A 16,424-nucleotide genomic window follows, 5' to 3' on the forward strand; every position below is an offset into this window, starting at 1 on the left:
GAAGCGATTGCCTCTGGGCAGGACACTGACAGCTGCTGCAGAGGGTGCTGGAAGGCTTCTGGAAGCTGGTCTCATAGAAGGAGGGGGACTTGCAGATTCTATGTGGGGCAGGGGACTGCTGGCTCAGGAGGGAAGAGACTCCATGTAACTTCATGGCAGGGAGGAGTGGCAAAGTAGACTGCCAGTTCCAATGGACCACCGCACAGTGGGTGGGGAAGAAGAGGAGGCAGGGGAGTGGACTGGAAAAGTGGGTAAGTGTGGAGACCCTGAAAAGCCTACATGAGGGCGTAAAGCCCTGCCCATCACATGTAACAATGTTACTCATTAATTTTAAAAGGTGGCACAATAAATCATAAATAGGAATATTTATATGTAAGGAAAACATTTTTACATGTTCTGTGGTTTGGTGTTACTTCAGCTGTAAAAGCAGGAGCTGAAATGCTACACAAACGCGAGACCTTCTCATAGAGTCCACAGCAAACAGAAGAGCAAGTGCACATTTCTGCCTTGGATTTCCACCTTTCATTTGCTTGCAGGAAACACTGTAATTAAAGAAAGAACCTCTGATCATTTGCTTAAATCCCAAGAGAAGGCAGAAGATTACAAAAGAGAAAGCAGGTTCAGGACTCAGGAGATTCCTGCCCCAGGCTCGTTCTGCAAGCAGTGTGTCATGTCATCGTTCCAATAAAGGTATGGTTTCCAAAGCAGTTTTGTTGCATTATTTATCAAGAGACTCTAACATGTAAATCTAAAATCTAAGGCAATAATCAGAAATAGGTAAGAAGTTCCAGGAATAAAAATCTGGCATTATTTATAAAAAGCATAAACTGAAACTTACCAAAAGATGGGAGCAGTATGATCAACATAGTGAGAACCCATCTCTACAAAACATTTTTTAGAAACTAGCAGGGTAGGCCGGGCGTGGTGGCTCACACCTGTAATCCCAACTCTTTGGGAGGTCAAGGCAGGTGGATCACCTGAGGTCAGGAGTTCAAGACCAGCCTGACCAACATGGAGAAAACCCATCTCTACTAAAAATACGCAATTAGCCAGGTGTGGTGGTGCATGCCTATAATCCCAGCGACCTGGGAGGGTGAAGCAGGAGAATCACTTGAACCCAGGAGGCAGAGGTTGCCGTGAGCCAAGATCACGCCACTGTGCTCCAGCTTGGGCAACAAGAATGAAACTCTGTCTCAAAAAAAAAAAAAAAAGAAGAAATCAAGAAACTAGCAGGGTGTAATGGAGTGTATGCATAGCCCCAGCTACTCAGGGGAGACTGAGGTAGGAGGATCATTCGAGTCAAGGTGTTTGAGACTGCAGTGAGCAATGATCACATCACTGCACAGCTGGGTGACATAGTGAAAACTTATCTCAAAAAAAAAAAACTATATATATATATATATATATATAGATAGATAGATAGATAGATAGATAGTGTGGTCACCAAAATGTATATATTTATAGAGTTATAGCAGATAAAAGTAATGGTACGGCTAGGTGTGGGGCTCACACCTGTAATTCCAGCACTTTGGGAGTCCGAGGCAGGCAGATCACCTGAGGTCAAGAGTTGGAGACCAGCTTAGCCAACATGGCAAAACTCCACCTCTACTAAAAATACAAAATTAGCCGGGCATGGTGCTGCACGCCTGTAATCCCAGCTACTCAGGAGGCTGAGGCAGAACAGTAGCTTGAACCCAGGAGGTGGAGGTTGCAGAGAGCCAAGATCGCACCATTGCACTCCAGCCTGGGCGAACAACAGTGAAACTCCACCGTCTTAAAAAAAAAAAGCAATGTTACAAATGAGAAATATATAAAACCGTTTGTATAATACATTTGTATAATATTGTTCCAACTGCATAAAATGAGACAAATTTAAATTACAGCACATGGAAATCAAAGGAAATATGCTAATGCCTTAGTTGTCTTTATGTGGTAAGATTCTGGGTGATTTTTTTTTCCTTCATATCTTTTGGTATTTTCCAAGATGAATATACATTACTTTTACAACTTAAATTTTTTAACTCAAAAATATATAAAATTTCAGAAAAACTGGCGTTGGGAATTAAAAAAAAAAAAGAAAAAGAAACATTATATAAAATGGAGGTGGATCCAAGGACCATGAAGATCTTTTCTGGATCTAAGAAGGGAGGTTCATTACGGAAAAACGCAGATAACTTTGATTGGCTCATAACATTCAAACGAGAACTCTTTCAAGACTCTCTAATCCTCAAATTTGAGAAATTTCACTAACGATAATAATTTCCATTAAAAAGTCATTTTTTGGCCAGACATCATGGCTCACGCCTGTAATCCCAGCACTTTGGGAGGCCAAGGTAAGCAGATCACAAGGTCAGGAGATAGAGACCAGCCTGGCCACATGGTGAAACCCCATCTCTACTAAAAATACAAAAAAATCAGCTGGGCGTGGTGGCATGCGCCTGCAGTCCCAGCTACTCGGGAGGCTGAGGCAGGAGAATCGCTTGCACCCAGGAGGCAGAGGCTGCAGTGAGCCAAGATTGCACCACTGCACTCCAGTCTGATGACAGAGTGAGACTTCATCTCAAAAAAAAAAAAAAAAAAAAAAAAAAACGTATTTTTCACTCTGTGCTACATGCACTAAAAATTTTCTAAATTTTAAGGACTGGATAAGGCCACATTCTAAAAGTTCATGGTTTTTTAATTTTCATATTGAACACACGCTCTCCAAAGATTTGCATCCCACTGAATCTGATAATTGGCTCTAATACAAACAATTGAGGTTTTGTTCAGATCCATGGCTTCCTTACACCCACCAACACTGGCAATGGCTTTGGTTTTCTAGCCCCATTTTTCACCTAAAAACGATGCTGGCTTTTGGGAAACTGCTGCTACACATTCAACAGTAAGTGGGGGGCCGGGCACGGTGGCTCATGCCTGTAATCCCAGCACTTTGGGAGGCCAAGGTGGGTGGATCACGAGGTCAGGAGATCAAGACCATCCTGACTAACACGGTGAAACCCCGTCTCTACTAAAAATACAAAATTTAGCTGGGCGTGGTGGTGGGCACCTGTAGTCCCAGCCACTCGGGAGGCTGAGGCAGGAGAATGGCGTCAACCCGGGAAGCGGAGCTTGCAGTGAGCTGAGATTGCACCACTGCACTCCAGCCTGGGCGACAGAGCAAGACTCTGTCTCAAAAAAAAAAAAAAAAAAAAAAAAAGCAGTAAGTAGGGGAGGCTCAGCCACAGGCCCCAGGACTCCTGAGCCCTCATTTATGTCTAATTCATTTTTGTTTCAGATACATGAAGATTATTAAATATTATTATGAAATACCATTAGTCTTTGAGATCACACACAAATATTTGAATCCTCCAATATAAAAAATTTGCTAGTCATGGACTGTTTAAGAATCATTTCTCACAACCTCTAATTTAGTTGCTTTTAATCATTTTCTCAAAGACTTTTATTTGGAAAGAACAATTAATATACTTTACCTTTTTTATTGTAAAATTAATCATGAACACCTTTCTTGGTAAAAACTCAAATACAGAGGATAGGGAGGGTGTCTCCCTGCCCCCAGTTTTACTTCCCAACCCAAAGGAAACCTGGTAACTGGCTGTTATCCTCCCGTAAGTTTTTCTATACCTTTATATGTATTAGTGTACACCTGTAAAACAGCATTTGGGTTTGCTGTTACACTAATGGTATTATAATACACATACACTGCAGCTTAATTTTTTCATTTAACTGAGCCTCAGAAATCCTTTCCATATATACATGTAGACCTAGGCCATTCTTTTTAAAGCTGAGTAATGTTTCATAGTATGGGCATAATACCTACGCTAGTGTATTTCCAGTAAGATTTTACAGATAATATTTCCTTTTTTCTTTAAAACTAAAGTATAATATAATAAAAATACAAAGAATTTGGAATGGATGCTGTCAAAATGGATTGGATTCTTTGATTATTATGTAGCTATAATTTTGCATAGACCTTTAATAAGATCTTATATGATCTATTTCTAAAGACCTGGACATTTAAGTTAGTCCCTTGTCTAATGACAATGCTACAGTGTACAGCCTTATATTTACATGTGTATGCATATGTGCAAATATTTTATAAGCTAGGTAAGTAGGCAGATTACCGAATGAGAGTATCTACTGCTATCATTACCCTCCAAAGCCTGTGCCAGCATGTACCTTCACCAGCAGTGCATGAGAGAATCTTAGGAATACACCCTTAGTCACACCAGATATTACCACTGTGTAATTTGTGCCAATCAATGGATGAAAAATACCTTACTGTTCTAATTTGTATTTCCCTGATTACTAATGAGGCTAGGCATCTGTCATGTTTTTAGGCATTTCTGTATTTCTGCTGTCAAAAGTCTGTTCACTGTCCTTTATCCAATTTTCTATAGGTTGTCTGCCTTGTGCTTATTAATATTGCTGGGAGCTCTTTATATACACTTGACCCTCGAACAACAGGGGCTTGAAATGTGCAGTTCCACTTACACACAAATTTTCTTCTGCCTTTACCACCCCTTGGATACCAAGACCAACCTCTCCCTTTCCTCCTCCTCCTCCTCAGCCTACTCACTGTGAAAAAAACCAAGGATAAAGACCTTTGTGATGGATGATGGATCCACTTCCACTTAATGAACAGTAAATGTATTTAATGAACAGTAAATGTATTTTTTCTTATGATTTTTCTTAATAACATTTCTCTTACTTTAAGAATACAGTATGGCCGGGCGCGGTGGCTCAAGCCTGTAATCCCAGCACTTTGGGAGGCTGAGACGGGCGGATCACGAGGTCAGGAGATCGAGACCATCCTGGCTAACATGGTGAAACCCCGTCTCTACTAAAAATACAAAAAACTAGCCGGGGGAGGTGGCGGGCGCCTGTAGTCCCAGCTACTCCGGAGGCTGAGGCAGGAGAATGGCGTAAACCCGGGAGGCGGAGCTTGCAGTGAGCTGAGATCCAGCCACTGCACTCCAGCCTGGGCGACAGAGCAAGACTCCGTCTCAAAAAAAAAAAAAAAAAGAATACAGCATATAATATATAAAGTACAGTTAACCAACTATTTATGGTAGGCTTTTAGTTAAGTTTTTAAGGAATCAAACAGTATAAGTAGATTTCTTACTATGTGGAGGGTCAGTGCCCCTAATCTCCACATTGTTCAAGTTGGTCAAGCTCCTTCATTATAAATGCAAAAGACAAGATCCAGAAAATAATTAGGCCAGACACAGTGGCTCACACCTGTAATCCTAGCACTTTGGGAGGCCGAGGCAGGAGGACTACTTGAGCCCAAAGTTCGAGACCAGCCTGGGCAACATAACAAGACCTCAACTCTTTAAAAAAATTTGTTTTAATTAGCCAGGCATGGTGGCACATGCTTGTGGTCTCAGTTACTCAAGAGGCTGAGGTGGGAGGATCGCTTGAGTTTAGGTTGCAATAAGCTATGATTGTACCACTGCACTCCAGACTAGGGCAAAAGAGAGAGAGACTGTCTCTAAAAAAGAAAAAGAAAATAATTAACTTAGTTAATGCGGCCTTACAATAATTTAACTGCTATGTAGTCAAATGGGTCTTCATTGTGTCAATAAACAAATCCCTACCACCATGAAGTTGACATACTAGTGTAGGAAGCAAACAATGAATAAAATAAATAGGAAATGTATAAAGTATATTGGAAAGAGAAATGCACTTTAGAGAAAAATTAAGCAGGGATGGTTTGCAATTTTAAACGGGGTTGAAGTAGTTCTCACTGGGGTGGCCTTTGAGCATGACCGTGAAGAAGGTAAGGGAAGGAGTCATGTGTTATTTGTGGAACTACAGCCTAGAGAGAAAACAGCAAGGGTGAAGGGCCCTGGGGTGGAAGCATGCCCACAGGCTTCCAGAACAGCATGCTCTGATGCTGGAGTAGACCAGACAGGGACCATGGAGCAGGAGAGAGCTGGAGGGAGGGTGTAAGTCTCACAGGGCCTTGTCGTTGCAAGGGCTCTTTTACTCAGAACGAGACAGAGAGCACCAAAGGATTTTGAGCAGAGGAGTGACACTATTTGACTAATAATTTAGCAGTAGAGGCATTCTGAGTGCTGTGCTGAGAATAGACTGAAGAGGTAGGGAGCAAGTATGCAGCAGAAATACCATTTTTGGAGGCCAGTGAAACAATGTAAGTCCAGGCTCAGAGTGGCTTTGGGGGCTGGCTGGGTCCTGGTGCAAGCCTGAGGAGTGGTCAAATTCCAGGTCTCCTGAAAATAGAAACAATGTAACTTGCTGATTAACTGAATGTGGATGAGAGAGAGGTCAGGATATTGCCCAGATAAGTGGCCTGAACAGCAGGACTGATGGAGTTAGGAAATTTATAAAAGGTGTGTAGGCTCTGAGGGAGATCTGGGACACAGTGAGTTGGAGAAGCCTCTCAGAAACCCCAGGTACATGTCGGGTAGGCAGCTGGATAGAAAAGTGCAGGGAAGCGGTCTCTGCACAGATAAAGCCAGAAGGCTGGATGAGGTCACCTGGGGGCAAGCACGGAAGACGAGAGGTCCAGGGTTAGAAGGGATGGAAGGGATGAGGAGGCAGAGCTGACAAGAGGCCGAGGAGTGGACACTATTCCTCCATGCTTTAATGGACTGTTCATATAACCTCTTTCCAGATGGTAAGCATTAAATATAGCCTCAAACATCATGAGGGATCCTCCCGAAGGTTACACAAAATGACAGGTACAAAATAATGTAAGAGAAAGAATCAAATCCACTCTTCTGACAGGATCCAACCCATACTGTATGAATTTTTAATGTACTATACAACAGGTCCTTCAATAAGTCATTTCATTATAACAATGAGAGAAAAAATAATTGATTCCTGGCTCTGCTATAACCTTTCTTCTTACTATTCCTGTTCCCCCAAATCTACATTCCAGACTTCAAGCAGCTCCCCTGACACAGGAGTGCTGTGTCCTTGAGATGACTGAGAGAGTACATAACTGTTTCTTTTAATGTAATCTTGGGTTTAAAAATCTCAAAGGGATCAATCTCCAACTGTATTCTCAGGGAATAAATTGGGGAGAGAGAAAGCATCAAGAGGAGAAGGGAACTTCTGCTTTGTACTTCACCTCCTACTGAATATTTGAATTGAATGTACTGCTTTTATAATTTTTTTAAAAAAAGAATAAAGAAAAAGGAAGGAGTCAATCTGTCTTTCACAAACCAATTAGCGCAGCCATGGGGCAAACCTACCCATTGCTCTCAGTAGAAGACACAATGCTCCTGACAATTCCAAACACAAACCAAATATTCACAGTCGAGGAACAGATTTCATTTCATCATTTCATTTCGTTTCACCACTTCATTTCATTTCATCATTTTATCGCTTCATTTCATCATTTAATTTCATTTCATCATTTCTTTCATTTCATTTCATTTCGAGACAGGGTCTGCTGTCACCCAGGCTGGAGTACAAAGGGGCAAATCTTGGCTCACTTCAGCATCCACCTCCCAGGCTCAAGCAATCTTCCCACCTCAGTCTCCCAAGTAGCTGGGTCTACAGGTGTGCACCACCACACTCATCTAATTTTTATTTTATTTATTTGCTTATTTATTTATTTATTTATTTTAGAAAAGAGATCTCACTATATTGTCCAAGCTGGTCTCAAACTCCTGGCCTCAAGAAATCCTCCTGCCTCAGCCTCTCAGAGTGCTGGTATTACAGGCATGAGCCACCGAGCTGGCTTCCCAAGATTTTATGAGGATTTAACTTATGAGCCTTTGTGTTCAGGCCCTTAAAATATAAACTGGGTACAACCACATAATTTGGCTAGATTCCAAGGACACACCTTCTATGTCCTCAGTGGACTTAAAACAGACTAACAGAAAACAAGACAAAGGGAGCTGGAGGGAGGATGGGATGGAAGTCAGGAACATCAGGGAAAGTTTCTCAAAGAGAGATAACCTGAGCTGAGACCTGAATGATGAGGTCTTGGCCAAGGCAAGAGGAAGAGAATTTCAGGCAGAGAAAGGCACTACAAAGGCCCCGGGGTGAGAAAGGGCTTGATTTGATCTGGGAACAAAAGAAACAGCAGGTGACCATAGGGCAGAAAGTGGGGCCTGGAGTTAAGGAATAAAGTGGCATGACCTGGTTTCGGGAGAGAGAAAGCAGCAAGAGAAGGGAATTTCTGCTTTGTACTTCACCTCCTACTGAATATTTGAATTGAATGTACTGCTTTTATAATTAAAAAAAAAAAAAAGAATAAAAAAAAGCAAAGAGTCAATCTGTCTTTCACAAACCAATTAGTGCAGCCATGGGGCAAAGCTACCCATTGCTCTCGGTAGAGGACACAATGCTCCTGACAATTCCAAAGATGACAGTGCATTTAAAAGATGACTGTGCATGGCCCGGGCGCGGTGGCTCACACCTGTAATCCCAGCACTTTGTGAGGCAGAGGAGGGCGAATCACAAGGTCAGGAGATCAAGACCATCCTGTCCAACATGGTGAAACCCCGTTTCTACTAAAAATACAAAAATTAGCTGAGCATGGTGGCGCAGGTGCCTGTAATCCCAGCTACTCAGGAGGCTGAGGCAGGAGAATCACTTGAACTAGGGAGTCGGAGGTTGCAGTGAGCCGAGATCACGCCACTACACTCCAGTCTGGCGACAGACCGAGGCTCCATCTCAAGGAAAAAAAAGAAAAAAAAAAGATAACTGTGCATGGTGAACAGCAAAAGAAGCAGAGAGACCTGTGGAAGGCAAGAGATGAGGACTTACTGAAGATGGGCCAGTGGGCAGAGATTATCAAACACATGTGGGACACATTGTGAAAAAAGAATGGATGGAAATGCTTTTTTTTTTTTTTTTTTTTTTTTTTTTTGAGACGGAGTCTTGCTCTGTCGCCCGGGCTGGAGTGCAGTGGCCGGATCTCAGCTCACTGCAAGCTCCGCCTCCCGGGCTTATGCCATTCTCCTGCCTCAGCCTCCCGAGTAGCTGGGACTACAGGTGCCCGCCACCTCGCCCAGCTAGTTTTTTTGTATTTTTTAGTAGAGACGGAGTTTCACCGTGTTAGCCAGGATGGTCTCGATCTCCTGACCTCGTGATCCACCCGTCTCGGCCTCCCAAAGTGCTGGGATTACAGGCTTGGGCCACCGCGCCCAGCCAGAAATGCTCTTGACTTAACTAAAGGGGGAGTGGGGGACTCAAGGTGACTCCCACATTTCTGGCTTGAGCAACTGGGTGGAAAGCGATGCCATTTGCTGAGCCAGAGAAGGCTGGGAGAACAGGTTTCAGAGGGGAAAATATCACGAGTTCCACACTGGACATGCAGAGACACTGAAGATACCTCCAAGTAGAGATGCCCAATAAGTAGTGGGATATACAAATCTGTGGCTTGGGGTAGAGGTACAGGCTGGGGATAGAAACTTGGGAGTCACCAATATATGAAATGTATTTACAATAACGGTACTAGATTCCATCACCTAGGAGCAGATCTAAAGAAGACTCAAGAAGAGGGTCCAGGAAGGAGCCTCGAGGAAGGTTTCTTGCATCAGCACTGTTCACATTCAGTCCAGATAATGGCTGAGGGGCCAGGGCCATCCTGTGGGTTACAGGATGTGTAGCAGCATCCCTGGCCTCTACCCACTGGATGCCAGTAGCAACCCCCACTCCCCAGTTGTGACAACCACAGATGTCTCCACACATTGCTAAATGGCCCCCTGAGAAGCAAGATTGCTTCTGGTTGAGACCGTGATTTATAGTAAGATGAGGGACAGAAGTCAACAAAGGGGAGTAATTAGGAACTGCCAGGGAGGGAGGAAGAAAACAAAAAGCACGTGGTTCCCTGGAGAGCCAGGGCAGGGAGAGGAATCAACTGGATCAAGAGCTGCTGAAAAGATCAAAGAAGAGGAGGACTGAGAAATGTCCAACCAGGAGTGCTGATGGCCTTGATGAGACCGAGTCACTGGAGCGGTGGTGTCAGGAAGCCACACTGAGACAGGATAAAGGTGCAGCTGGCGGAGATGAGGTGGAGACAGAGTCAGAGCAGCTCTACTACAAAGGCAGAGGAAGGGCCTTGCTACAGTGGACAAGGCAAGCCAGGGAACAAGATTTTCTTTTTTAAGCGTATTTGTAACAGCAACAGGGATAGGTATTGACAGGAAAAGACTGATTATGAGAGACAGAAGGAATGAGCTGAATGTGTGAAGTTGTGAAAAATCAGGGATTAGTCAGGCGTGGATCACACACCTGTACTCCCAGCTACACAGAAGGCTGAGGTAGGAGGATCCCTTGAGCCCAGGAGTTCAAGACTGCAGTGAGCTATGACAGTACCACTGCACTCCAGACTGGGCAACAGAGTGAGACCTTGTCTATTTAAAACAAACAAACAAAAAAAAGACATGAAAAAGAAGTAAAGGATGACACCTGAGTTGGCAGGTTTGTAGACCTGGTGGTAGGAAGGTGAGGATGTTCCCTTTGGGTGGCTTCTGTTTTCCTAATCTATGAAACAAGATCATGAGCTAAGACAAGGCAGCATGGGGGTATTTGAGGAAATATCTGTCTCAGAGAAGAGGAACAAAAACTCACTAAGGGAACACAGTGAGACTACTGGGTGTGTGGGGTGCACATCTGAGGTCTGTACTGTGCATTCGAAGCATGTGGCTGTGGGATTTCTCTCCTGCTCCCGTGTAGTGGCTCCAGTGCAGATGCAGAGTCAGGTTCAACCAGGCTTGGGGCTGCTTTGGCCAGGAATGATGGAGACAGGCGCAAGAAAGTTGTTCCAGGTTTTTGCAAAAGAGTGATGAGATCAAAAGCCTGTGGAATCTCCGCTGGGTGAATGTGGGAGTGATGACAAGAGGGACTGTCAGAGATGGGATTGAGACGCTGGAAGTCACCATGAGATTGAGCAATTGTTGGAGCAAGAGTGCTAGGAGAGGAGGTGGAGATCAGAGTGGGGTGTCGTGAACTTTGGATATAGAAATTCCGGCAGGGTGCGGTGGCTCACGCCTGTAATCCCAGCACTCTGGGAGGCCAAGGCTCCAGGTGGATCACTAGGTCAGGAGATCAAGAGCATCCTGGCTAATATGGTGAAACCCCATCTCTACTAAAAATTGAAAAAAAAAATTAGCAGGGCCTCGTGGCGGGTGCCTGTAGTCCCAGCTACTGGGGAGGCTGAGGCAGGAGAATGGCGTGAACCCGGGAGGCGGAGCTTCAGTGAGCCAAGATCGCGCCACTGCACTCCAGCTTGGGGTACAGAGCAAGACTCCGTCTCACAAAAAAAAAAAGAAAACAAAATAAGAAAAAAAGAGATTCCTATTGAAAAACCTATGCCTTCCAGCTTGCCAGGGTGAGGAGGGTGCCCTGATCAGAAATGGATCACTTACAGGTCGGTTGTTCAAATGAGTGACTACATTCAGGATAATGGTCTCCTCTGTGCCAGAACCTGCACATGGGGACAAGGCTCCTAACCAACCAACAGTCTCCACTCAAGCGCTAAAAATATTTTGTCCCAATGGTTAAGTTTCAGCCAAAAAAAAAATCAAAAATCAACATAACGGCACTTTAGTCACATTTCACTTTAATAAAACTACATTAATTTATTACAAACATTATTAAATCCCACAGTTGGATGGGCATGATTTGTCAAGGCTCCCTAAAATTAAATCTATCCTCAAGCTACAGTGATCTGCAACCACCAAAGCTATTCAGGAACATATCCTTCAAGGTGAAAAGCAATCCTGACAAATTCCAAACACCTTCTGGGTGACTGCAGCAACCTGGATGCAAGGGAGTGGCCCTCAAGGTGATGTCTTTTTTTTTTGAGACGGAGTCTCGCTCTGTCCACCAGGCTGGAGTGCGGTGGCGCTATCTCGGCTCACTGCAAGCTCCGCCTCCCGGGTTCCCGCCATTCTCCTGCCTCAGCCTCCCAAGTAGCTGGGACTACAGGCGCCTGCCACGGCGCCCGGCTAACTTTTTTTTTGTATTTTTAGTAGAGACGGGGTTTCACCGTGGTCTTGATCTCCTGACCTTGTGATCCGCCCGCCTCGGCCTCCCAAAGTGCTGGGATTACAGGCATGAGCCACCGCGCCCGGCCAAGGTGATGTCTTTGAAGGAGACAGAAATTAACTGCAAGTCCTCCTCTTGACTCACATCCCTTCCTTGGTGACTTCTTTCACATCCTCACGCTTTCTACAGCATCTAAACGATAACAAGCCCCAAAGTTCTCTTCTCCTTCCAGACCTCGTGCAAATGCAGACATGCACATTCAACGAACAGCCCAGGATCCACGCGTGCAACTATACGTGCACCGTGGACACAGAATCTGCTCCTTTCCATCTTCCTCATCTCAGGTAGCGAGAATGTGGTTTTTCCTGGTGCCAGGCCAAGAACCTGTAGTCATCCTCTCTTTCTCTTACATTCCACATCTAATCTGTTAGGACATTGTACTGGAAATACCTTTTTTTTTCTTTTTTGAGATAGTCTCACTCTGTCACCCAGGCTGGAGTGCAGTGGTACGATCTTGGCTCACTGCAACCTCCGCCTCCTGGGTTCAAGCAAATCTCCTGCCTCAGCCTCCCGAGTAGCTGGGATGACAGGCGCATGCCACCACATCCAGCTCTTTTTTTTTTCTTTTTTCAGTAGGGACAGGGTTTCATCTTGTCGGCCAGGCTGGTCTCAAACTCCCAGCCTCAAATGATGCACCCACCTCAGCCTCCCAAAGTGCGGGGATTACAGGCATGAACCAACGCACCCGGCCTGCAAATACCTTTAAAAGATACCCAGGATCCATTGACCTCTCACTGCCTCCACTGCTATCACCTGGTTCAGCTGTAACCAACCTTCCAGCCTTCACCCTACTTTTCAGCCTACAGACAAGCAGCCAAGAAAATCCCTTTAAAATGCAAGTTCCTCTACTACAATTGTTCCAGTGGTTCTCTAAGGCCTTCGAGGCCCAGCATGATCTGGCTCCGACTTGAACCTTCTCTGACCTCATGTCATGACCTCTCTTTTTCTTGTCATGATCTCTGGTGACATTGGCTTCCTTCCTGGCCCACCAGGCACATTCCATTTTGGGGCCTCCATCGTCCTCCTCCTGCTTACTGGAACATATTCCGAAGTACACTTTCATTATGAGCTCACATCATCCTGGCCAGAGGCCTTCTCTGTCCACCTGAAGAGACAAACCCACCACTCACTGTCCTTGCCCTGCTTTGTCTTATCAGCACATGTCACTAACATATTGTATCACATATTTGTTTCTTATTTTCCTTTGTGTTTGACTGCCTGAGTAAAAAGCATCTTTCATGAAGACAGCAGGGTCTCTGTTTCACAACTCTTGCCTCCACAGCACCTACGATGAGTGAAGAAAACTTTAAAAGAAACAATACCTTGTTTTATGGTTTTACTTTCCATAAACTCTCTCCCTTCTCCTAAAGGGCTTCTTCCTTTAAGATGTCTCCTTTCCAGCCGGGCGTGGTGGCTCACGCCTATAATCCCAGCACTTTGGGAGGCCGAGGCGGGTGGATCATGAGGTCAGGAGTTCGAGACTAGCCTGACCAACATGGTGAAAGCAAGTCTCTATAAAAATACAAAAAATTAGCCAGATGTGGTGGTGAGCGCCTGTAATCCCAGCTACTTAGGAGGCTGAGGCAGGAGAACTGCTTGAACCCAGGAGGCAGAGGTTGCAATGAGCCAAGATCACACCACTGCACTCCAGCCTGGATGACACAGCAAGACTCTGTCTCAAAAAAAAAGAAAAAGAAAAAAAAGATTATCTCCTTTCCATATTCATGGAGGAGGCAGCCATGGTGTCCTAGTCTCCGAAAATACAAGCCAGCAATTTATCAAGGGGCAGCCTCATGGACATATTTCCCATTTCCCATGTACATATCTCCCCACCTTTTGCCAATTTCCGATGCATCCTCATAAGAAACTGTCTCTGTTCAACAATTCATAAGGGGTTCCTAGAGTCACCCTTTGTTATGTCAGTAAGCCTCGGTTACCATAAAACAGCGACCACACAAAATATAGCACATGCTGGTTGCCAATGAGACAAAGGCTCCTAGAGTTTCTATTTGAGAACTGAACTCACTCCTCTGGTGCCTTATCTTTTTCAAATAAAAGCATTTTTAAAAATCAAACTTTTAAAAAAGGAGTCATCATGTAACTGACACCACAGAAATACAAAGGATCATTAGAGACTTATGAACAACTACACATCAACAAACTCAAAAACTCAGAGAAAATGGATAAATTCCTGGACACATACACACTACCCAGAAGAAACAGAAGGCCTGAAAAGACCAATAATGAGTAATGAGATTGAATCAGTAATAAAAGTCTCCCAACAAACAAAAGTGCAGGACTAGATGGCTTCACAGGTGAATTCCACTGAACTTGTAAGGAAGAACTGATACCAATTATTCTCAAACTATTCCAAAATACTGAAGGAGAGAGAATTCTAAATTCATTCTACAAGGCCAGCACAACTCTGATACCAAAACCAGAAAAAGACACCAGAAAAAAAGAAACAACAGAGCAATATTCCTAATGAATATATATATGCAAAAATCCTCGACAAAATACTAGTGAACTGAATCCAACAGCACATCAAAAAGAACATACACCATAATCAAGTAGGACTCACCTCAGGGATGCAAGGATGACTCAATGAACACAAATCAGTAATGTAACACATCAAGAGAATGAAGGACAAAAACCATACCAACATCTCATTAGATGAAGAAAAAAGCATTTGATAAAATTCAACATCCCTTCATGATAAAAGACCCCAAACAAATTAGGTACAGAAGGAATGTACCTTAACCCAATAAAGGCCACATATGACAAACCCACAGCTAACATCATACTGAATGGGGAAAAGCTCCAGTTTTTCCTCTAACAAATGGAACAAGGATGACAACTCTCACCACTCATATTCAACATAGCATTGGAAGTTCTAGCCAGAGCAATTAGGCAAGAGAAAGAAATAAAGGGCATCCAAATTGGTAAGGAAGAAGTCAAACTGTTCCTGTTTGCAGATGATACGATCTGATATAGAAAAAAAAAAAAAAAAAAAGACTCTACCAAAAAACTCTTAGAATTGAAAAAAGTAAATTCAGTAAGTTGCAGAATACAAAAATCAACATACAAGCTTTAAGGTCATAAACAGCTTCTTTGACTTTTGAAAATTGTTCTATTTACCTACCTTGAAACCACCAGATTCTAGATAAGGCCTGGGGACATGTGAATTAGCCATGGTTCCTAGCTATGCAAAAAAAAAGGTTATAAAGACTTTTTTTTTAGACAGAGGCTCACTCTTGTCCCCCAGGCTGGAGTGCAACAGCGCTATCTCGACTCACTGCAACCTCCACCTCCTGGCTTCAAGCAATTCTCCTGCCTCAGCCTCCCGAGTAGCTGGGACTATAGTATAGGCGCGCACCACCATGCCCAGCTAATGTTTGTACTTCTAGTAGAGACAGGGTTTTACCATGTTGGCTGGTCTCTAACTCCTGACCTCAGGTGATCCATCTGCCTCGGCCTGCCAAAGTGCTGGGATAACAGGCATGAGCCACCATGCCCAGCCAAGAAATTTTATGTAAGAAAAGATCTTATATGGTAAAATCTGGTCCTAAAGTAAAATGACTGTTGAAAAAGAGGGATGTTTAGGAAAAGTCAGAAAGTCCAAGCATGGGCCGGGCGCAGGGGCCCACGCCTGTAATCCCAGCACTTTGGGAGGCCAAGGCTGGTGGATCACGAGGTCAGGAGATCGAGACCATCTTAGTTAACACGGTGAAACCCCATCTCTACTAAAAATACAAAAAATTAGCTGGGTGTGGTGGTGGGCGCCTGTAGTGCCAGCTACTCAGGAGGCTGAGGCAGGAGAATGACGTGAAACCAGGAGGTGGAGTTTGCAGCGAGCTGAGATCGCACCACTGTACTCCAGCCTGGGTGACAGAGTGAGACTCCATCTCAAAAAGAGGAAGGGGAGAGGAGGGGAGGGGAAGGGAGGGGAGGGGAGGGGAGGGGAGGGGAGGGGAAGGGAGGGGAGAAGTCCAAGCATGTTGTACATGGTCTCTGTAAGTCATGAACGTATTCATGAAAAGGCAATTTATGCAAGAAATGTTGTACAATTCAAAGGTTGTTAGGCCTCTTAAATGCTTCATAAAATGCCACTATGACTCTTACTGTACAACTTTCCTGCTTTATAGCTAGGTAAGGCCTGAGACATGTGGAGTTAGACACACGCCCTAGCTACACTGGAAAAAGTCAGACCTTATGGTATCCTAGGCTCCACTCCTGGTACATAATTGAAATTGCTTACTCACCAGGGTTTTCACCAAAAGTAAAAGTTGCTGAGTTAACAGTGTAACATGTATGTAAGACTACTGAAGAAACAGTTCTACACGCAAGGCATGTAAGGGAAGTAAAATGTACTTTTGGTAAAAGACTACGAG

At 44.1% G+C, this 16,424-nt stretch overlaps 1 protein-coding gene across 8 annotated transcripts in view; it reads right to left on the reverse strand.

The window, feature by feature from the left end:
- Nucleotides 1-16,424, reverse strand: part of POMK (protein O-mannose kinase) — a 51,720-nt gene that overhangs the window by 12,632 nt on the left and 22,664 nt on the right. The window lies entirely within an intron of this gene.

The sequence above is a fragment of the Rhinopithecus roxellana genome, chromosome 9, assembly GCF_007565055.1.
Source record: "Rhinopithecus roxellana isolate Shanxi Qingling chromosome 9, ASM756505v1, whole genome shotgun sequence".
Classification (NCBI taxonomy): Eukaryota; Metazoa; Chordata; class Mammalia; order Primates; family Cercopithecidae; genus Rhinopithecus; species Rhinopithecus roxellana.